Here is a 24,617-nt window from a genome sequence, read left to right on the forward strand (position 1 = left end):
TCTCTCTGTATATACGTAAATATATATATATATTTACTCTAAATATTAATTTTCTGCATTGTCAGCAGTCTGGTTTCGAGGTAAATTTGTGAAATGGGTAAACCCTACTAATGAAATTTGGGAACAGCAATGTCTAAATTCAAATAATATCCACTGAATATTTGGTTTCTTTCCTAACTTTCTTTCCAAGGGGTACTCTAGTTTTTGGTCACTGTGTAGTTAATGACAGGTAGATATTGTGCTTTCCTCACAAACTGCATGACCTTAACTCTATTAGTAACAGCTTTTGGAATGAAATTGAAATTATTGGCTCTAAATTGATTCTAAGGCTTTCATAGCTAGTATATACTTGACACCAGCTGTATTTTCTTAAATGATTAACCATAAAGCAGTTAACGTGTTACAAAAAATATGGAAAAAAGTTGTTTATATGAATGAGCTAGAAATCACTAATTAAAGCGAAAAATCTTGGCAACAAGATAACTCAGTGAAGTATGTAGTTATAACAGCATCACTTATTTCTCATTCTGTATCTCACTACAATAAATTTTGAAAAAGAAATGGGGACAGTGTATGATTTTCAGTTCCTTGAACTTGAGGACAATGATCTGAAACAACTTCACCCTCTCCCTACCTGTCACATAACAAGCATACAATAAATACTTGCTAAATTGTGCTGTTGTTAACCATGTCCTTTACTTTCCATCTGCTCTTTCTTCTCATTGCATTTTCTCCATGGATGCTTTGCTCAAGAGACCATCGATAAACTTATTCAAGAACTTTTGTTTAAATCTCATTGTAATGTTTTATAGTATCTGAATTCTTGAGTACAATATGAAGCCTTGGATTTGGTTCTTTTAATAAAAAGGAAAGTAAATTGCCCAGAACTTGACTTCAGGGAGAGTGTTCCATAACCACACATTTTGTCTAAGAGTAGGAAACCTAGGTTTCTAGAGGATAAATCTAGAAGTGGTGTTTGAAGTTGTTTGGATAATGAAAGTCCATCTCCAGGGACCTAATAACCCCTATCAAATGTTTTATTTGATAGAATTAAATAGGAATGATGAAGAGCCTTTATCTCTATACGTCTTTAACATCAGTTGAAACAGTGATTTCCAATCCTTGCCGAATTATTACTTTCACACATGAATCCCTTAGCTGTGATTCATTCCTAGTGAACTTCAAGCATACGCTCCTCCAGGGTGTGCCATGATTTTTGGTAGACTTTTTTCCTCCCAAACACACACACACACACACACCCCAACACATACTTTAATACTCAATATTCTTTGCTCAGTAAGCTTTGGAAATTGAGTTAAACTGAGTGTAAGTGGTATCTTTAGAGCATGCTTCGTTCTGTTCCATTCATTATGCTCCGTATTCATTGTCAAATGAATAGAGTTTATATAATACGCAGTATTTCCAGGACTTCATATAGCTCAGAATGCTATTACTTATACATATTAACAGCGTCTGGAAAAGTGCTTCATGGAATAATAGAAATAGCTTTTATAAACAGCTGATCTATTTTTTAAGTTTACTTTTAACTTTTAGAACTGTTGTAGATTTCTAGAAAAATTACAAAGGAAGTGCAGAGGGTTTCCTCATGTTATTTAGGATATTAAATTAATGTGGTACATTTATTCCAATTAATGAACCAATATTGATGCATCATTGTTAACTAAAATCTACACTTCCATCAGATTTCCTTAGTTTTACCAAATATATAGCCCTTTTCTGTTCAGTATCCCATCCAGGACAGCACATTACGTTTGGTCATCAGGTCTCCCTAGGCTCCTCTTGGCTATGACAGTTTCTCAGTCTTCCTTAGTTTCTAACAATCCTGACAGTTTTGAGGAGTACTGATCAGATATTTTGTAGAATGTTCCTCAATTGAGATTTGTCTACTTTTTTCTGATGATTAGACTGGGGATATAGGTTTTTGATAGAAAGACCATAGAGGCAAAGTGCCATTTTCATCGTGTTATATCAAGGGTACAAACTATTAACATGACATCGCTTTGGATGACAACCTTGATAACAGGCTTCTGCACTATAAAGTTACTCTGTTTTCCCTCTCTTTCCATACTAGACACTTTGGAAGGAATCACTATATGCATCCCAGACTTAAGTGGTGGAAAGTTAATGCTCCATCTCTGCTGAGAGCAGTAGCTACATAATTTAATTGATATTCTCCTGTGTGATAGACTTGTCTATTCTTCCTTATTTATGTATGTAATTTTTACTTCTTTAGTCATTTATTTATATCACTATGGGCTCATGTATATTTATTTTATACTTTGGTTTACAAATCCAATGCTACTTTATTTATTTTGTTGCTAAAATGTTCCAGGTTTGGCCACTGGGAGCTCTTTAAATTGGCTCCTGTGTCTCTTTGACACACCTCTTCATTGTGCCTTCTGTTTGAGCACTTGCTTTCTGACACTACAAGATGTTCTCAACTCAAGTATTTCCTTCTCCAGTTTTAAAATCAGCCATTTCTTCAAGAGCTTTGATTTTTTTATACACTTGTAATAGAGTTAGATTGCTTAGCTGTATTTTGCATTTCATCCTGGGATTCCCCTGACTTCGTAAATGATTTTCTCTTTTTTTTATACATTAAGGTTCGCTCTTTCTGCTATAAAGTTCTACGGGTTTTGACAAACGCATAGTGTCATTACTGTATTTTACAGACTAGTTTCACCTCCCCCAAATCACCCAGTGCTTCACCGACTCAACCTACACCCTGATCCTGAAGCCCTGGAAACCACTAAACTTTTTACCAACATTATAGTGTTGCCTCTTCTAAAATGACATATAATTGGTAATTATATAATTGTAGCCTTTTGAGACTGGCTTTTTCATTTAGCTACTGGTATTTAAGATTCATTCTTTTTTTCTTTTTGTAGTGTGATGCTCACTTTTTATTATGGTTGAATAATATTCCATTGTATATTCTACAATTTGTTTATTCATGCATCTATCGAATGACATCTTGGTTGCTTCCAGTTTTTGGTGATTTTTCAATAAAGCTGCTATGAACATTCATGTGCAGGTTTTTATGAGGAGATGACTTTTTCAAATTAGTTAGGTAAATACCTGTTAGCACAATTGTCAGATCATATGGCAAGACTATGTTTAGCTTTATAACAAAAGGATAAACTATCTTCCAAAATTGCTGTAGTTTTGCATTCCCACCAGCAATGAATGAGAGTTTCTGTTGATACATATCCTCATCAGCAATTGGTATTGTCAGTTTTTAGAATTTTAGCCATTTATAATAGGTCTATAGTGGTTTCTCACTGTTTTAACTTGCAATTCCTTAATGATATATAATGTTGAGTACCTTTTTATATACTTATTGGCCATCTGTATATTTTCTTTGGTGAGGTCTTTTTGATCTTTTGTTCAATTTTTTAATTGGATTGTTTGTTCTCTTATTTTTGAAATTTAAGTGCTCTTTGTATATTTTGGACACAAATACTTTATCAGATATGTGTTGTGCAAATATTTTCTCCCAGCCTTTGACTTATTTTTTCATTGTCTTAACAGGATCTTTCACAGAGAGGAAGTTTTAAATTTTAATAAGGTACAACTTACAATTTTTTCTTTCATGGATTGTGCTTTTGATATAGGATCTAAAAGTCATGAAAGCCAAGGTCACTTAGATTTACTCCTATGTTTTCTTCTAGTAGTTTTACCATTTTGGGTTTACATTTAGGTGTATGATCAATTTTGAGTTAATTTTTGTGAAAAGTATAATGTATGTGACTTGATTTATATTTTTTCATAAGGACATCCAATTGTCCCAGCACCATTTGTTGAAAGGATTATTTTCTCCTCATTGAGGTGCCTTTGCTCCCTTGTAAAAGATCATTTTACAAAATTTGCATAGATCTATTTCTAGGTTCTATATTCTGTTGCATGGATCTATGTATCTCTTCTTTTGCTGATATACACTCTCTTGATTCCCATAGCTTTATTGGAATCGAGTAATGTGAGTCTTCCAGCTTTGTTCTTACTTAGTATTGTGTTGGCTATTCTAGAGCTTCTGCATTTTGTATAAACTTTAGAAAAATTTTGTTAATACCTTCAAAAGACCTTGCTGGAATTTTAATTGAGATTATGCTGAATCTACAGATCAAGTTCAGAAGAAGTGACAACAATAGTTGAATTTTGCAATCCATGATATGTATGCCATGTATGTATGAATGTAATCCACGTACATATGATAGAAAATTAAGCAAATTACAAGCAGAATACAATAAGTACTTAAACTATTCAATTATGTTTAAAAAGCACCCCTTCATCCCCATCTGCTTGAAATATCCTATAATCTTGGTGCTCTCACAGTGGTTCTTTGGGATCCATATTTTCCTTATCTCCCTCCAAGTCTAGCTGGATTGCAGAATAAAGTTTATGATTATGAAATAGAAACTAAATGACAACAACAACAAAGTAACAGATTCTAAAGTGACAAAACAGAAAAATGATCTTTTTCAGAAGGTTATGTATTCACATCAATAATTTTCAATTTATTTAACGCTTAATTTTTTTAAACATGAGAATTTGGATCCACTTTCTTTTTCCCATTTGCTTTGATGTTCTATGCTACATATGCTATTACAAAAAAGATGTTTACATTATAGATTGATCTCTTAAATGAGGAATCTTCTTTTTTTCTTTTCTTTAACCATAAGTTCAAACATTCTAGAACTGGCTTTAAAGTCTAGAATTCTTCTTATCTGTATGAGTTCAGGAAAAAAGAAGAAAGAAATCAGACCATTTCTTGAGAGATGGCTAAAGACTTTCTAAATACATAATGTTTAGTATCTCAGTTAGAATCCCCTATAGTTAATAGACAACAGCCAGAAAAAGGGACAATACAGACAAATAAAAGCCTTTGAAGTTGAGTCTAAACTCTTTTGTCTCTTTTTTTGATTCTCCCTTGTGTCATTAGTCAAATTTTATCACAGGTAACCTTGATGTTGAACTCAAATTGCTAAAAACCTTTGAAAATATGAATATGTTTATCGTCTTTGCCTAACTCAAAAATATTAGAGGGCCAGGAAATACAACTAAATTAACATCTAGGAACATCAAAGATTTTTAAGACTATATCCTAAAGTTTAAGTGGAATAATGACTTAAGTCCATATTTTTACAATACTGTGAGGTTTCACAATATCCAATTCATAAAGGACACTAATAAATTTGTCTCATATATACGTTTATGTTATATTTATATATCTCTCAATGTCTTTATATGTAACTTTATGTCATTTTAGACTCATCACCAGAGGTTTTAATATACACATGAAAACATAAAGTATTTGGTAAATTATTTTTACGAGAAGATCAATTGCAAATGTTCAACATTTTGCATGAATTAAGCCATGCCATAAGTGCATACTTGACTTTGCATTCTTTAGGCGCCAATAGCTTGACTTCAACAGATAAGGAACACAAAGTCACTTGATCTGGGTAAATTGATAGAGAGAAGGTAGTTATGGTTTTGCCAACTTTCAAAAAGTCACTGCTCATCTTATTTTGCCCTTGGTGTGGGCAGGGTAACTGCATGGGGTACCACTAGTGTACACTGACAGAATCCTGCCATGAATTAGCTGCTTCACATTCACTATCTATCTGGTGGCTTGTAATACCAAAGTTTTTGTTTTGCTTGTCAAAGTAGTATCTGTATTCACACAGGAGACTTACTATACCAGAAAACATTTGTGTTGCCATTCTAGTGTAAATGGAGTCACTTCCATTAAATGCATGAACTCCTTGTGTGGAAGGCACCCTTGACCTGCCTTAGGAAAAAGTCTCAGCTGACTGCCTCTTTCAAGGGCTTAGCATTTGTAGCAACTCTGCATCTTCTCTCATGTCACATTTGAGCTCTTCTTGTCACCTGGGATCTACAGAGAGATGCTCACTGTCATCAGCTCCCACTTGGTTAATCTCTTTTTGGAGGTATTTCACCCAAATTTGAACCATGTTATATTGAAATAAGGTATATGTATTTACCCACACTGACCCTTCTCAGAATAGAAATGGTAGCTTTAAATCATAATATTTTAAATCTATAAAAATAGGAAAAATACTTTTTTAATTAAGATGTCACCTGGGGGAGGATTCAGATACACTGCCAATTCCCACCCCCCACCACTTCTCCCCAGCCCCACCCCTTATTTCCATTAGTTTCAGCCCAGATAATTCATTTTCCCCTCACCAAACAGGTCAGAAATAGAGATCAGCATGATCACAAGACCATATTAATTCAATATGCTAGGAACCTTGGGCAGATCAAAATTTCTCAGTTTATGTATTAAATACACATTTAGGTGGCACTCACCCAGCTTTTTTTTTTTTTTAAATTATGTAGAAGTGCTTTGGCTCAAGGACTGTGGACCCTAAGATAATGCCCTTTTTTAGGTGAGCAGGGGGCAGAGACCCTAATCACCCTCTAATGTGCAGGATGGTTCTGAACAACAATGAAGTATAGTACTCAGAATTGCAACAATGCTGTAGCTGAGGAAGTTTATTCCTGGCCAGATCCCATACATATATTTACCATATTTTAAGCAGAAGTTTCAAAAAGAAATATCTTTTGCCTACTCTTACTAGTTAAAGTTTTCTGTCTCAATTAAGTACTTTTACATTTGCACTTGGAGGCCACCTGTTCTAATTAGAAAATTATTTCTGATACCCCGTCTTCTGCATACCATTATTTGTAACCCAATTAGCTTGCACAAATCACAATGCTCCAAGGTCGTTGTTCTCATTTCAGCCTGTCTGTAAAATCAGCAAGATTAGCTCATACATCTTAAAACAGAGTTACTCACAATTAAAAGTAATACCATACCAGTAATAATACCAGCTTATTTTGTCTTCTTCCTGTGATCTGATCTCATCTTTTTTTTTTTTTTCCCTGCAGTTAGAACTGCAGCAGTATGAGGTAAAGCACTTCTTAGTTCCTTCTTTACCCTTTCCCATAACTAACACCTCAGCAGTTTGCAAAAGCACGCCTAGAAAGTTGCTGCCTGCCAGGCTGGGGCTTGCAAGGCCCACACGGCTTCAACCTTTCACAGCATCACCATTACAGCTGTCTTCATTCCGGCCATGGGGACTTCAGTTTTAGTATTTGCTTCCTTGCCTGCCAGACACCTAATCTGGTGGTTTCCTGTTCTTTTCTCTTTTGTAAAAGCTCAGGTGCCTCATTTATTGAGCCAATAGAAGCCACAGGGAAATTATATATTTTGCTTACTTCAGATTCGAGTTTGTTGTTTTTTTTAACAAATTGACCAAAGTGCCAACGAGCCTGGAGTCAAGAGGGAAGAACACACTTTTACAGCTGTATTTCCCAGTTCTCCAGCTATACAGCTTTTGTTGTCTGGTACCAAGAGTGGTTAAAAATAGGGTCCTGTTTTCTCTGGGATCATATTTTTTGGTTTCTTTATATCTCCCCAAGTCAGCATACGAGAGTGTGACGCTTTGTATTACACTTACTTCAGGCATCCATCTGCAGGGCTTCCATTGTGAGGATGATGCCAGAAAGATGGCCAGAGACTCAGTGATACAGGTTGTTTAATATATACAGAACTGTTACTCAAAGCCAGGAGAACAATAGCAGTTTCAGTCGAAAAGACAAGCTGCTCTGACTTTCAAATCCCTAGAACAGTACCCAGTGCTGCTCCTGAATACAGCGAGTAGCCCGTTACTCCTTTTGCAGAACAACTCTCTGCCATTTATTATGGAGGCAGGATTTGCTTCTAGATTCAAGTGATATCTCTGCTGGCCAACCAAAAACACATAACTGCTAAAAACTCAAATATATTTTTTAGTGTTTCTGTGAGGCTAGGTGAATCAAAATTCAGTTTCCTAGGTACACCATCGCTGTTATTATAGGCTTTCGGCTTCCATGAAGTTTATTCCTGCAGATATTTGGCTCTAATTTCTAACGACCATTGAAAAGAAGTTTCAACAATAGTTATATTCATAATATCATTGATTGCTTTTAGAAGATCGTTACCAAAATAAAAATGATTACTGTTAAGTAACATAGCACATGAATGTCCCAATTACTATATTTGCTCAGTGTGAAATGTATACTGGAGATTATGCTCTTTGAAATTGAATGTTCCACAGATGTGTTTGTGAGGTTTCTCTCCAATCAAATTTGACCATTGGGAATGTGCGCTTTGAACTAGATTCAAACCAATTAGATCTCTGGAAAAAAACAGTATCTGTAATATAATCCATAGTTTGGAACTCTAGGTTTTCAAGTAACTACAACTCAAGTGCTAGATTGGATCCAAGTAGTCTTCTTAAGGAAAATTCTAGCTATATCTGTACGTATCTTTGAAGGTATGCCTATTTTGAAAGTTGACGTGTTCTTTCTGGTTGAACAACAATGCTGCTAGCACTTTCTGACCTTCCTGTTTGTGTGTCAGCCCTGTAAACTATTGATTTGGCAATCTTAGCCTTATCTTCCTTCAGTCACCTATCCAGAATAGCTCCATGCCAAAACCATTGCCTCAAATTGTGTGTTATTCAGATTCCCAGCTTAGAATGTAAGACTTCTACTCTATCTTCTTAGATAAAATTAGGTTGTTCATTTGGGGTATGTTACTTAGTTTCTCTCTGAAGTCTTTGTTTATTTTTATTTAATATTATGCCCTTATATCAAGAATTATTACAGAAATGGTCAAATGGACATTCCTAACACATTTGTTGTAAAATTTCTCTCACAGACACAAATGGAACTTAAAGTTATCCATTAAAGTTTTCTTGCTTAAAATTTGTTAGAATTTAGAAGTAGAAAAAACTGTTGAAGAACTTGCTTTTTTTCTCATTATTCATAATGAAAATGATACAATTTTCTCTTTCTTATTCTTCTAACTTTCAAGAAATATACCTTCCTTTTGGATTAGTAGACTCCTAAAGTGTTTGATGAACTCTTATTCTGGGAAGGTACAACTATTTATTGCTGTATAACAATCACATTTTATTTGTTCTCAATCCTGTGGGTTGACTGGATGATTCTTCTATTGGTCTTGCCCAGGCTTAGTCTTGCCCATGTATTTATTTGGGGTTAGGTTGGGCTTAAAGGTCCAAAACGGCCTCTTTTACATGTCTGGTGTTTCATTGTTTCTGCACATGGCCTTTCTCTCTCTCTCCGTATGGCCAGCCCAGGTATTTTTACAGTAAGATGAATAGTCAGTCTTCTTGGATGGCGAACAGTTCCAAGAAGAAAGGTAGAACCAGCTGAGCCTCTGAAAGATTAGGCCTGGAAATGAAACAGCATTACTTGAGCTTACTCCATTGATCAAGTCAAATTTTAAAGCTACCTCAGAGTCAAGAGAAAAGGAAATGACCTCTACCTCTTGATGGGTAGAAGAACATGCTCTTGGAGGAAGGGGAGGAATTTGGTACTCAACTCTGGAGACCTACCATTACAAGGCAGTTGTGAGTTTGTTATATAGTGGGCCAGTGGATTTCCTTTCAGACAGGTGAACTAAAGTTTTTTTATGATTTTGATCAATCAGGCAATTGATACATTGTGAAATAGTAGATCAGTTGCTAAGAGTAAAAAAATAGTATTAAGCAGTTCATTAATCCATTTCTTTTGAGAAAGAAAAGGCAGCCCATGCCATTCAGAAGCTGACCTGATACTAGCAGGCAGGCCTTGTGTTGGTAGGAGTGGCCTGGCATACATAGCTAGGATTTGGTATTCTCCTGTGGAATCTAAAAAATTTCACAAAATATCTTCACCAGACAAGGCCACTCTATGACTATGAAGAATCAAGAAAAAACACAGACTACTCCCTAATCATGTTTGAAAAGAGGCAAGAACATGGATATTGTCCAAACCAAAAAAAACGACCACACATCCTCCTAATGTGAATGATATGAACCACTTCTGCTGCTTTATTGATTATAGCTGTGACCTCTATCTAGGCTTACTTTCTCCTAGGTAAGATGTATTCAGATACCCAATCATAGAATTAATCCGCTTCCTAATTGTATCAAATCCAGAGCAAATCCTTGCTTCCTTAGACCTGCCCCAAAGTCACCTAACACAGGACCAAATCCTATAATAAGTCCTTTCTAACACCCTCTTACTGAGATGCCCAGTGATTCCCTATGAAGGGTGTTTTTCCTCACTGCCATGACTGATAAGAACAACTTGTTTAACTACAAGTGTGTTCCTGGTAGTCTTTGGCTAGAAGGCACTAACAATTTATTCAACAGGAGCAAAAGATCACGAACGCCTATCATGCATCTGGGCAATGCTAGCATTAAAGATGCTGTAAAAAAGATATTCTCTATTCTCAAGAAACTTACATTTTCATGGGATAGAGAACAATAAGAAAATGAGCAATTCTGCTACAATATGATACAATCCTTAATAAAAGCATTTAGGAAAAGCTTCTAATATTGTCTATGAAGTATCACTAAGAAAGTTACATGGCTAAGCAAAAATACTGAAGTACTAAATTCAGGTTTTAAGTAAATTTAAGTTTAACTGATTTCCACTTACCATCATCCTCCTCACAGATTCAACATTGTGGCACCAAGGGAGTAGGCAGTCATTAGTGGTGTGGGGATGTCTTACATTTCCCTTCATAAAGATACATCTGTCTGGTACATTGTGTCTGAGGATTTTCTTCTTTCGTACTTAGGGCTTATATTACAAAGTGTTGTTTACTTTGTTCTCCTTGAGTACGTTTGATAATAGAATAGTTTGTCTTATTCAATGTTTGGTTTTAGTTTATTGTGTCAATAGTATTTCCTGAATCATTTTTATTGTTTTTGAATTAATCAAGATTTAGAAATCATGAACAGGTTTAAACGTCAGTCCAAGGATTTTGTTGTTGTTGTTTCCTTCTTAGGACTGTGTCTTGTATTTTTTCCTTTTAAAAAATATGCTGGTTTGTACTGATTGATTTTTCTTGCTGATGTTAGCATTCAAATATTAAAAAAAAAAAAATCCATCTTAACTCAATTTCCATTTCATTGCTCATCTCTAAACTTTCAAGGTGTGTGTGTGTGTGTGCGCGCGCATGTGTGTGTCCAATGGTAAATGATATGTGTCATTTACTTCTTTAAAATTTACACCTGGAGTAATTTAGACTTTTGAATTCTCTAAAGATAAGAAAATGGTGAGAAGAAACTCAGCATAGTGTAAAATGCTTTATCCACATATATTGGAATTTTTAAAGTTCTACTAATCAGAGGTAACCATTCATTGGCATGCTAATTTACATTAACAGTACAATTTTATATTTGAACATCTTTCCTATTTAATCCTGTTTTCTCTTAAGGAAACTAAATATCCTGAATAGTAAGTCTATAGGCAGGTGTTCATGCATGCACACATATTCTGCATGGAAAGAATAGAAATGAATTCCCTCTTAGAATAAGATATAAGATCTTGGAATATTTTTCTCCTTTTAAAATAAAGATTAGAAGTTTAATCATTGAAGTGTAATTTAGAAATAAACTTATCCACTGAAAATATTTTGTGGATGAGATAGTAAATTAAGTTTGATGGTTGATTTATTAATTAATTCCTTCATTGATTTATTCAGTATTCGTCAAGAGCCAACTACGTACCATCCATTGTTACAAGTGAATCAGACAAGACTTTTTGCCCTCCAGGAGTTCAAAATTCAGTAGAGAAGGCAAAACGTATCACCTATTACCCAGAATTGTGTTAAATTCTATGAAGAGGAATACACAGATGCTAAGACTGTGTAATATTATCCAAAAGGAGTTTGGGAAAAGTGAAGGATGAGAAGGAATTGTATACAAAGGGGTGTAGGCTCTTCAGGCAGAATAAAGAACATATGCAAGATTATGGAGATGAGAAAAAGAATATATTTGAGAAATTGAAGCAGTTGGATATGACTTGAGCGTAGAGAACATGAGGTAAGGAAGGTATTTATGGACCAAATCATGAGGGAACTTTTATTTGTGCTAAGTTTATCCTGACTAAAGGAGTGTCATTAAAGTCTTTCAATTAAGGAGATGACATAATACTATCTGAATATTTTAAAAGTTCCTTTATGCTATAGAATGAAAGCTCCAAGAACAGGGATAGGGAGTCCTAGTTAAGTAGCTATTATAATTAGCAGAGAAACAAGATAGATCTGAAACAAGGCAGGGCAAGTATAAATGGAAAGAAAGGATTTTTGACATATTTATGTAGAAAATTGATAGGATTTAGAAACCATTTGGATAGAGGAGATAAGGAAGAGCAAGGCTCTCAAGTTTTTTGGTTTAATGAGATGGATGATCACTTGATTTGTAAGAGAAGAAATCATGATTGAGAGCAGTTGTAGACAATAAGATGAGAAAATCAGTTTGGACACATTGAATTTGTATTACTGTGGAATGGCCCATAGTGAAGAGATAGTAGGCAGTTAGAAATACTCATCTGTACTTCAGTTGAAGGTGTTACTTTAGAATTATAATTTATCCAAAGATAGGCAGTTCTGACAGAACTCAGCATTAGTTTTCTCAGCTGGCATTCTCTGATTCCTTCCTAAACTGGATTATTGGCTCTCATTTGTGTTTTTCTCTTCCATAGCAATAGTAATTCTGCTCTTCAAATGATCATTTTTTGAATTTATTTATTTTTTTTAATTTTTTGTTTATTGCAGTAACATTGGTTTATAACATTGTAAAAATTTCAGGTGTACATCATTGTACTTCTATTTCTGCATGGACTACATCATGTTCACCACCAAAATACTAATTACAACCCATCACCACACACATGTACCGAATTATCCCTTTCACCCTCCTCCCTCCCCCCTTCCCCTCTGGTAACCACCAATCCAATCTCTGTCCCTATGTGTTTGTTTGCAACATCTTTTCAAACACCACATCTGACCGGGCAAGAGAAACAATAGAAAAAATAAACAAACGGGACTACATCAAACTAAAAAGCTTCTGCACAGCAAAGGAAACCATCAACAAAACGAAAAGACAACCTAACAATTGGGAGAAGATATTTGCAAACCATACATCTGATAAGGGCTTAATCTCCAAAATATATAAAGAACTCATGCATCTCAACAACAAAAAAACTACCAACCCAATTAAAAAATGGGCAAAAGACCTGAACAGACATTTCTCCAAAGAACATATACAGATGGCCAACAGACACATGAAAAGATGTTCAAAATCACTAACTATCAGGGAAATGCAAATCAAAACTACAATGAGATATCACCTCAAGCCCGTCAGAATGGCTATAATTAACAAGACAGGAAACAATATGTGTTGGAGAGGATGTGGAGAAAAGGGAACTCTCATACACTGCTGGTGGGAGTGCTCTTCCAATGATCATTAACTTGCGTAAAACTGGTAGTTTGTTGTTGTTGTTGTCATTTGTTTGTTTTGATTGAAGAAATAGTTTATCTAACAGGGTTTAGACAAGGTTTAACAACAGGTTTTGTCTACTGTTAGATAAAGAGTAGACACTCAATAAATATATGTTGAATTTCCTCTGTCCCTCCCTCCCTCTTTCTTCCTTCCCTACCTTGCTTCCTTTCTTTCCTTCTTTCCATCCTTCCTCTCTACCTCTGCACCTGCCTTCCTTCCCCCTCTTCCTCCTTCCCACTCTCCCTTCCCCCTTCTTCTTTCATTGCTGTTTTTGCAGATAGTTACTGAGCATCTACGACATGAGAGTGTTAGCTATAAAGTGGTCAACATCACAGACACAGTCCTCAACCTCATGGAGATTTTACTTTAGTGAGGGAAAGAGGAAATGAACCAGCGATTTAAAATACATATTTAATCTAAATAGTTATAAATTCTATGAAGGAAATAAAAAGAGTAAAGACTTTACATGTAATGTTTACTACTATATATTAAGACTTCACTCAAGACTTTCTGGCACTTAGTAAGCATTCAGTAAATATATATTGAATCAATGAAAACTAAGTTTAGTGAGAGATGAATGAATAATGAGTACATAACTAGAACCCAGGTCTTCCGACTCTTAGTTCAGGAAAGTTCTGATCATAGCTTGAGTTATATAGCAAAAAACAAAACAAACAAAAAAACAACATACTTTTTGTACTCTGAGGTCAAGGCTAACTTGAAAGGTTATAGCAATGCTGTGAATATAATAATTCATTGAAATTCCTCTTAAAATTTCAGACCAAATGTTGCTTTTTGTATAGTACCTGTGTATCTCACACCTTCCCTGCCATGTAAAGCACATTTAGATGATTTCTAAAGTAGCAGGGCAAGTAACTCCTTCTCATTTAACCCTGATTTACTTTTCTCATGTCACTTATAACTAATTGACATGTCCTTAATCATTAATTTTTTTCTTTATTTCAATTTTATTCCAACTAGAATACAAACTTCAGAAGAATAGGAACTTTATACATCTTCTAGCTCTTGGATTGCTAGCTTGTAGAACTCTAAATAAATTATAGTTGAATGAATAAATAAATGATTATGAAACATAATTTAAAATTCTCTATAAATGTTTAAGAGGTTTTTAAATTAACAACAACACAAAAACCTTATCCCTGCTGCATTGTTTTACTACCAGAGAACCTCTTGTGGTTTTCAAATCATAATTTCTTTCAAGGAAATAAACTTAACGACATATTGATAACCTTCTGGTATTGCCGTGTTAGAATGGCAGAGTCAAGGATAAACTTTAAATTCCTTTATGGAAACTTTTATTTATATGTAAATATTTTATTTTGTCAAGGTCTCACTTTGGTATCTGACTGAATAGTGTAGGCATATCTTTAGTTTGAAATCTAGAATTAATATTTAATGTTCCTCAGGCAATGTTTCTTTACAATAAACATATATTCATGATCCAACTCTTTTTCCTTTGCTTTATTCCTCTTAAAAGAGAACACCTAGGTCTTGCAGTTTTATTTTCACAATATAATGTTTTCAACAACATTTTTATCTTCCCAAACTCTTTTCTCAGCAGAAAACTTGGATCTGAAAACCCTTACTCAGAACTGTCTAGGACCTCTTTGGGTCACAAATCATGTGTTTAGCTCAATTCTGAGATCCTTGATTTGTTTTAAAAACAGGTTTAAAAATCCCATGGCCAGATATACATTTGGAATCTATAGACACTGTCTGCTTTTGTGAGTATTCAAACATTTTCTTTGCTCACGATAATATAATTAACTACTTTCGATATTTGTTTACAACCTGTCTGTAAGGATGACTGATTATATTCTTTTGCAAGCCTTGAATGTTAAAAAATCATAGGAAGTTCTTAGCAGTATGATGAGTGTATGCTTGTTCTGCTTGGATCAGCTCTGAGAGCTTGGGGCTTTTGTGTAAATTAGAAAGGGTAGCCAAGGGTCCAGAAAAAATTGCAAAGTTTATTTTATCATCATAGTTTTAATCATTTTTGAATATTAGATTAAGTTTTCTTCTTTAATAATTAATTCCAAATTCTCTCCTTTTCTAATTCACCAATAAAAATTTCCCAAATTACTTTGTGCTATTCATTTTACACCTTCTAATTAATGTAATTCCTCCATAGAATATTTTTCAAAGAAACAATTTCTAATAGCTACCAGTGGTAGTCATATTCATTGGCAGCCAATTTTCTTGCATTTACTCCAGTGGCAAAATAAAAGCAGGAGCTCACAATTTCTTTCTTCTTTTTATGTTTTCTCATATCAAGTTACAGAATGTGTTGGGAAACGTCTCTATGGCCATCTTATGATTTTACTAGAGTAGGGTTTTTACTAAAGATTTGTGATGATTTTAACTATTGCTATGAAAAAAATGAAAATTCATTTAATATCCACTTTTCATAGAGTTAGATGGCAGATTGTTGCAAGGGGAAGGAATTAGTCAAACTGAGGCAGCATGTACCATCTTTGTTCCCCTTCCAAGAATCTTGGAAACATGAATTCAATCCCTCTAGTAAATCTAACAATGCACTGGCAGGAAAAAAATCAGGCCACATTCAACTAATAAGGCAGCATCAACTAGCACAAGCTTAAAAGTTAGATAGACTTGGTGATGAAGTCTGGCTCATGCATAGCTAAGTTGTTGGAACTTGGGTGACCTGTTTAAATTCTCTATTTAAGATGGCCCCTGAGTGAGCTGGGGAATCTGAGGAAGTGAGTAGGGACTTTAAGAGCGTTACCCATTTCTCCCTAACCCAACATTAAGAGTGATCAAATTAAGAAAACATTTTTGCTAGAATTTTGAGGAATAGGATATTTATTGGGGGTAAAGCAGAAAAAATAGCACATCAGCAAACTAACTGCCTGCACCCTTATTATTCTATCTTGGTTTTAATGGCATGGTGTAAGCTTAGGATGCCTGGCTAGTGATGGATGTAGTGGTCATGGGAGTTATGCTTTTTAGACCAAATTTGGGTGTGGCCAACTTCCCTCTGTACTTACTTCCACCTGGCAACCTGGGGAGTCAAATATGTTCTCACAACACCATCTGATCAAGCAGGTTAAATGTTTTGACAGCTGTAGATTTCATTGTTTTAATAGTTTTTTTCCTGACTCACAGTGTCAGGAGTTGGACCTGCTTTACGATGGCGCATCTTCAGAGTTGCTACATCAGATGGTGTGTGTGTGTGTGTTATGCTGGACTTACTTATGCTAAGGTTCCACAACAAGACTGAGAACCGACTTTTCATTGGTTGAACTGTTTCTATTATTTAGCATATTGTATGAAACGTAGCTGTTTTTTTAATCTATTGCTCCTTCCATCTCCTCTACATTCCCATGATGTCCCTGCTGTGGGTAATGCTGACTGACTTTTTGAAAGATAAGTGGCTTACACAATATCTCCTGGTAGAACTAGGCAACATAGGCTGCTCCACTAAATTTTACCAACCAAAATGAATTTTCAAATGCATAAAGAGCTAAAAATTCAGCTACAGTATCATATAGGGTTTAACCCAAATCTTCCAACAAAACAAAGAGAAAATTAAAAAATTAACCATAGGTCCCTCAATATACTGACCTTATTGTAAGTCATCTTAATAATTATATTTCATTTGCCTCACTGTGTGAAATTGTTGAAGAATAGATAGTAATTTTAATAAGAGATCTATAAAATTATTTTCTTAGAACATGTTTTAATATAGACTTTCTTATTGAACTATCAATTGTTTATTTTTCATAATAGGAGCCCATGTTTGGCTCATAATAGCTGTTACATGTGTTTATTTTAATAAATGATTCAGTGAAAAAATTGACCTTTTCAATTAAGGAAATAGAGGTTATCAGGAGAACTGTATAATTTCTTAATAGTGAGCAGAAACATATTGTGCATGTAGTTTTTTTTTTTTAATTTGTAGAACACGCATAATATGCTTGCCATAATCATTTCTTTGGATGTAATACAAGAATAGTGGATTCAATTCTGGTTCAATAAACAACTTCAAAAGTAAGAAGAGATTTTGATTCTTAAGAACCTACAGATTTACTATGTGATATATCACCTGAAAAAAACTGGAATGTTAAGCTTAGGTTAAAATTTGAAGCAATGGTGAATATATTACCAGGTATAATATACTAGAGACACGGTGATTTACATCTCAATGATGAGATTAAAGGCAATAAAACTGTTTTAACCCACTTAAACAGTAACATCTCTAACAGGTAAATAATGGAAATAATCTATATCTTATTATAAAGAAAGCATTTTCTATATGAAATCATGTAATATGTATATTAAACTATGCAAAAATTCTCTCATGTTAAATGAACAAAATTATCTTTAAAATTTTGGCTTTGATTTAACCTTTATGGATAATAAGCAGTATGGTTAATTGATTCATTTGAAACATGGTGCTGGAGGAGGGCTCTACGGATACCCTGGACTGCCATAAAGATGAACAAGTCTGTCCCAGAGCAAATTAAGCCTTAACTATTGCTAGAGGCAAAAATGATAAACTGAAGAAGCTGTCCTACTTTGGCCACATCATGAGAAGGCAAGATTCTTTGGAAAAAACAATAATGCTGGGAAAAGTAGAAGGCAGCAGGAAAAGAGGAAGACCAAATATGAGATGGATTGAATCCATAAAGGAAGCCATAGGCATGAGTTATAGAAGTTGAGTAGGGCTGTTGAGGACGAGACATTGTGGATATCACTCATTCATAGTGTTGCCAGAAGTCAGAGCTGACTTGATGGCATGTAACACATGGTTAATCAAATCAATCAAATAATTAGTAGGGAAGGTACTATTGTTTCAGGCCTTAATGAAGATACCAAAAGGTATAAGTAATGGTGATTTTTGTGTTCAATTTGTTTTCAAATGTATAGTTTCCTTTATTCCCAGTAAATGTGTAAATTCCTGAAGAAAATAGCCATGACTCTTCTATATCATAGTATCTAACTTAGGGTTTAGTTTCTAATCTATGTTTGAAATACTTTTTTGCTATGTGGTATCCATAGCAAATAGTTCAAGCAGCTCCTCCCCACTCCCCATCCCTCTCTTCCTCTGCTGCATAAGTTTGCTCACTTGGGTAAAATATACTTGGGGTTACTCCAATTTGAGTGACCTTAAATATTTTGTTTCCTGTAAATTTCCTCTGTTAGCCCTGTTGTGGTTACAAGGCTCAATGTTTTCCCCATCACTGCCTGTCTCCAACTGAAATGGCCTATAAGTATTTTTTAACTAAATGCTACTGCTTTGCAAATAAAGGAGATCATGATTGCTCATACATTAAAAAATCTTGAAAGAATAAATATTAAGAGGTGTTTACTTCCTGAATTCACCAACCCATGAAGCCTTATTAGAAGACTATTTTACTTGCTTCAGTAAACTTTTTCTTTCTGGAGCTACATGACTGTTTATGTGGCTAAGCTGTTTTTAAATGTGTAGGGGTAGACAGAAATGTTGTGGGTAGTTGAATTTCTTGATACATTTGTATAGATAATAGACATTTAATAGTAAAATAAATCATAAATATTGTTTCAACAGTGTATTACTTTATTATGCTAGGTGATATTTTAAAATTTATGCTGCATTGTCTTAACTTTGTGTATCAAGGAAAATGTGTAACTTTAGCAAAACTTTATTCTGTGTATTTAATAAAGGTAGGATGCTTGAATACCCTCAGCTTGTGAAAGAAGTTTAATTGCATCAACTATATTAATAAAAGTTATTATGCTAAAAAGATCAGTATTGAAAATCCTTGGATTTGCTTGCAGTGATATACCTTGAGAGTGGAAAAGATGGTTCCAACTCTGGTTAGGGTCATATAATAGAGAAAAGATTAAAATCATGTTCAGGAGACAATGGTGGTTTTACCTATAATATTTATGTCAAGTCAACAACAACTGGTAAATAAAGAGCATTCATCCAAAGCTTAATTCAAATGGAATCTTGCAAGATCTCATATCAGGGAGGTGAAAAAAAAATCTCCATGTGAACAAAGGAAGAAGGCCATGAAAAAATGAATCTTTGTGACATGGGTGTACGAAAAGAATAATGGATCATCTTTTAAACTGCCAAAAATACAAAACTAAAGGCCAAAAAATGATAATAAATTATTACATAAAAGAAAAGATTCTAAGGCATATTTAATAAAATATCATGAAGTTATTGAAAGCAAAGAAGCCCTCTTAACTTTAGGTAAACATCTGCATTATCTGCATTTGGACCGTTCTATTTAGGCAAATTGTCTCTTGTGTTCCCCTATTGATGTATCTCTTCCTCTTCTATTTCCTGCTGTATGTGCTCCTTTTAGCCTGCTGTGGTTGCCAGACACTTTCATATTTTCAAAATGTTACTTGTAGAAAGTACTTCTTTGGGGAATATATGATTCAAAAAATCAAAATATGAGAAAGAAACACCAGATATTTAAAATTTATTCATTGAATATATCCTAAGGTAGGAACTCTGCTAGAGATGATGAAAGAAATTCTATATCTGCTATCATCTGGGATATTAGAGATGAACACAGAGTAATATGAGTGCAGAAAAAAGGTGTATACCTAAGCCTGGAGACATAAAGAGTGAAGTTCCACAAGAGATGCCACTTGGGCTGAGAATTGAGAAAATAATATGTTTTTAAAGTAATATAATTAAAATCTGTTGTGATTTGTACAATAATAATTAGATGTCATAAATGAATCTTAAATTTAGCAAAGTCTAAAATAGGTCTTAATTTCTTTCTGAGAATGTCTCTCTTCCCTCTACAGTTGTTTTGGCCAAAAACTGGACAGAATCATGCATCCTTTCTTTTTCATCCCTGCCACACTCCACCATCACATACAATCCCAGAGAAAATCTTATTTCTTCAATTTCCAAATATAGCTCCAATTCAACTATTTCTATCATCTTGAGTGATATCTGCTCAAAACGCCATGATCCTGACCTGAGCCACTGCTACAGCATTCCTGCCGAACAATCTGATTCTCCTCTTCTTTTCAATTTATTCTCTACTCAGCAGCCAGCAGAGATATCTTTAAAGCATAAATCAAAGCATACCATTCCTGTTGTCACAACTGGAGAAAATCCAGACTCTTCATTACGCCTATAAGGTTCTGCAAGAGCTGAACCCACCACCTCTCTAAGCTCAACGTACACTACTCTTTCCTTTGTTCACAATATTACAGTCATTCTGGCCTTTCCATAACTTAGACATACCCAAACTTATCATTACTTGGTTTTGATTTCTTATGCCTTGAATGCTGTGCCTCCAGATCTTCATATGGTTATGTCTCTGTTTCCATTCAAGGGTCCAGTGAGACGTGTCTACTGCTTAGAGGACCTGCATGGGTCCTCTAATTAAAGTAGTCCTCAGAAGCTGAGGAAGGGGAATGAGCAATTAGTCTTACTTATTTTCGTTTTTCAAAATCCCTTCCTTCCTTCTTGATTGTCGTAGTGGATATATGACTCTAGCAATTGGCAAAACCTATACACTGTGCACATCAAACAGTGTATTTTGCTGTATCTAAATTATAAATAAACTAAAACAACAAGTACTATGAAAAGGTCTTGGAGGATTTTCATGAAGGGGCTGACCTATCTGTTTTTTATTTCAGAAAGACTCTTTGGAAATTGGGTTGAGAATGAAGGAGTGCTGGGCATGGTGGCAGAACTGATGATCAGTAGACCGTTGGAAGGCTATTTAAGCAGTGGAGGCAGAGATGTTGAAGGCTTGGATTGGTGGTAATCCATGAAAAGCAGAGAAGTGGACTGATACAGTGTATGTTTTGGAGTTTGTGTTCTAGGACATGTTGATGAATAAAATATGTGTGAGGGGTTTTATAAAGGAAGGAATCAAGAATGCCTATTTTTATTCTTTGTTTTGTCTTTTGCATTTCTCTATATTTTTTGCTATGTCTTTTCTCCAGAGCTATAATTTGTTGGCAAGGAAAGAAAAAGGGTGAGAAGTAGTGAGCCCTTGCATAGTGGTTGGCATTGTTTTCCCCTCCATGCTTCCAACCATAGACATATTTACTTTTTCCCTCTTGTTCTGAAAACTTGCTCCCATGCATTTCAACTTTGAAGACACTGGAGTCAAATAATTGAACACTTAGCAGCTATCTTGGGTTTCATGGGTCTCTCACCTTATTTTAATATGGCTATTGATGATTAATTAACTTAAGTGATCTCTAGTTTGAGACTTATATGTATTTTTTTAATTAGAAAATTCTACTTAGGGTGCTTTGAAGTATTTTGAAATCATCCATATCCTCACTGTGCTTTTGCTTATTAGCTCTTGATTTGATAGGTGAAATATGGCTACTGTGCAGTTTACAGTGTCTGTCTTCTCTGTTTGATTTTACTCTAACAACTTTTTTTGGTGAATTTTGGTGCTATAACGGAAACTCTAATTTACTGGTTCTGGGTAATGCTTTATACTACCACAAGGATGGAATTTTGAGGCAGCATATCAAAAACTTTTGGCACTTATTTTCCCAAGGATATTTCATTTGAAGGCTGGGAGGAAATTCAAAAGAAAGAAGTTTATGTCCTATTGATATTTAGAGATAAGGATTGATCTATTAAATTGGTGAATGGCTTGTACTTTTGATTGCGTCTTTCTAGCTCTCTCTCTTTTCTGCAGTGTCAGATTGCTTACTCCTCAACTGCACAGCTCATATCCTATTTAAGAAGATAGCAGCCATAGGAGAGAACAGAGCTGTACAATGGTATTAAGGCAAAAAGGAAGCGAGGCCTTAAGTTTAGAGAAAGCTGGGTGATCTTCTGCACTCTTATCCATGCCTTCCTCTCCTTGAATACCAAATATTTCTTGACCTGAACCTTCAAGATGGGTATATTCCTTTTAGTCTTTGAGTTTTGAAAACTCTTTTGTTTGAGAAAATATTCAGTATCCTTTGATGCATTAATAGCATGATTATTTCTGCTAATATATAAATATGTACATTGTATCTCAGATCATTCAAAAGCTGGACACAACCCAAATTTAGAGATATGCATCATTACTGTACAAAAATAATTTTATCAGATGCTATTTATACAGAATGGGTCTGAAATTTAAAAAAAAGTAGTTTTAGATTATGTAGATTCTTTGAGAGTAGTACTTATTTACAGTTTGGTACAAATATAAGAAGAAAAATAGAATGTATTTTTAATTTTCAGAGACTTGGAGCTTGATGAGATAGAGAAAGATTTCCATTTTATCCCTCCCTATTGTTTGGATAAAAATCATTCCCCAGCCTCTCTTTCATGGCGACAGCCCCCCAAAACTCACTTCAAATACACAAAGAAATGACCTCAAATTTTTATTTGCCCTATAATAATACCAAAATTAACTTCACAATATTGTTCAGGAGAAATTCCATCTAAGACATGGTGCTTTTATGGGTTGAAAATTTCCCTTCATTATCACTTTCAATATCTCAATTTTTATTTAGTCACATATTATCTTCTGTCCATTTCTATTTTTACTTTATTGATCCTGACTGATACATATTGGCCCTCTTGTCTTCCTACCACGCCAAAATTCTAGTGGAATAATGTACATTATGCTTCTTCTTCTAAAGAAGTATATTTCTGAGCCAGCCCTGATGGCCCAGTGGTTAAAGTTTGGCATGCTCCACTTTGGCGGCCCAGGTTCAGTTCCTGGGGCGTGGAACCACACCACTCGTCTGTCCGTAGCCATGCTGAGGTAGTGGCTCACATAGAAGAACCATAAGGACTTACAACTAGAATATACAACTTTGTACTGGGGCTTTGGGGAGGAAAAAAAGAGAGAGGAAAATTGGCAACAGATATTATCTCAGGGGGAATCTTTCCCAGCAAAAAAAAGTATATTTCTAATCACATTAGTTCTCAAAAGGCCTCACCTTGTTTGCACTGTTTTCCCTTTCCACTTCCCCTTCTCTCTGGCTGAAATAACTTCTCTCACATCTACACCTTCTCAAGCCCACTTTTTCTCTGAATAAGTCCTACACAAGTATGCCCTTCTCTGCAAACAACATTGTCTTTATGCCACCCGTGTGCTTCGCTTTTGCTTCTCTGAAAGCTCCCATCCCAGTGTATTGAGTAATGATTTGTTTACTTGTCTGAATCCTCTACTAGATTGAAGGCAGAGCGAAGATGATTTCATGTCTCACAGTGCAGCGCACTTATAACAGATTCAAAAAATGTTTTGAATGATTGCAAGAAAGCATACGTAAATGGCTCAAAAAAGAATTAGTTTATTTTAAAGGATTGAGGATGAGAAATAATCAACCACAGAAGCCAGCAGTTTGCTGCTCTGTTGGCTGCATGTTGAATTGAAATGCCTGCACTTTGGGGCAGAAAGAAAACTGCATGGTAGTGAAACGCAATCTAATGGCTTATCAACAAGAAAATTTGCTTTGGGTGGTCGTATTCTGGGGCCATTCTGTGATCATGTCTTCAACATGATCTCAGTGAAGAAAGCCACACAGATGGGATAAGGTTTTCTCTGACTTTTATATCTGGCTGAGACTACACTAATACCTCCCAGCCTGATGGGCAAAAGGAACCAAATCATCCCTGAAATTCTATCTCAATATACAAGTTCATTAAAAGCCAGGCAGGAATAATTTCAACCTTTCAAAGGATTCTGTGATTAATCTAAAATAGCATGCATGAGAAGGGATTCATTTACAAAGAAAATTGTCATTATAGAGTTATTAGAAATGGATGCTCTGGGTCATCTAAAGTACAAACTTCCATTTCTCCAAACTTTTAACTTTCATGAAGTTTAATTAATCTTTTCTCATTCTTACTTTTTGTTTCTCCCTATTTCATTTCTGATTATAAATGGAGGAAGAAAAGTGACACCATGGATTAGGTTATTTTATTTTATTTTTTTGACTTTGTCACCCCTGGGGAGGTGAATCACACATGCTGGGTGAATTCAAACTGCCGTAAGTTGACAGAGTCATCACTCTGCTCAAAATCACTTCTTCTCCATGAACTGAATCCTTCTCCTACATTCTCATCTTAATTCTACAAACATTTATCAAATATCTACTACATGAAAATCTCTATGTTAGGCCATGGATCATTGGCAATGTTTTAGGCAGAAGTTGTAGAAAACCCAAATATCTCTTTTTATATCTCAAATCCATACTGGTTTAGAGAAAAAATTGTGTTGCTAATAAGTCATTTACTGATGGATGGGA

The sequence above is a fragment of the Diceros bicornis genome, chromosome 21 (assembly GCF_020826845.1).
Source record: "Diceros bicornis minor isolate mBicDic1 chromosome 21, mDicBic1.mat.cur, whole genome shotgun sequence".
NCBI classification, from domain to species: Eukaryota; Metazoa; Chordata; class Mammalia; order Perissodactyla; family Rhinocerotidae; genus Diceros; species Diceros bicornis.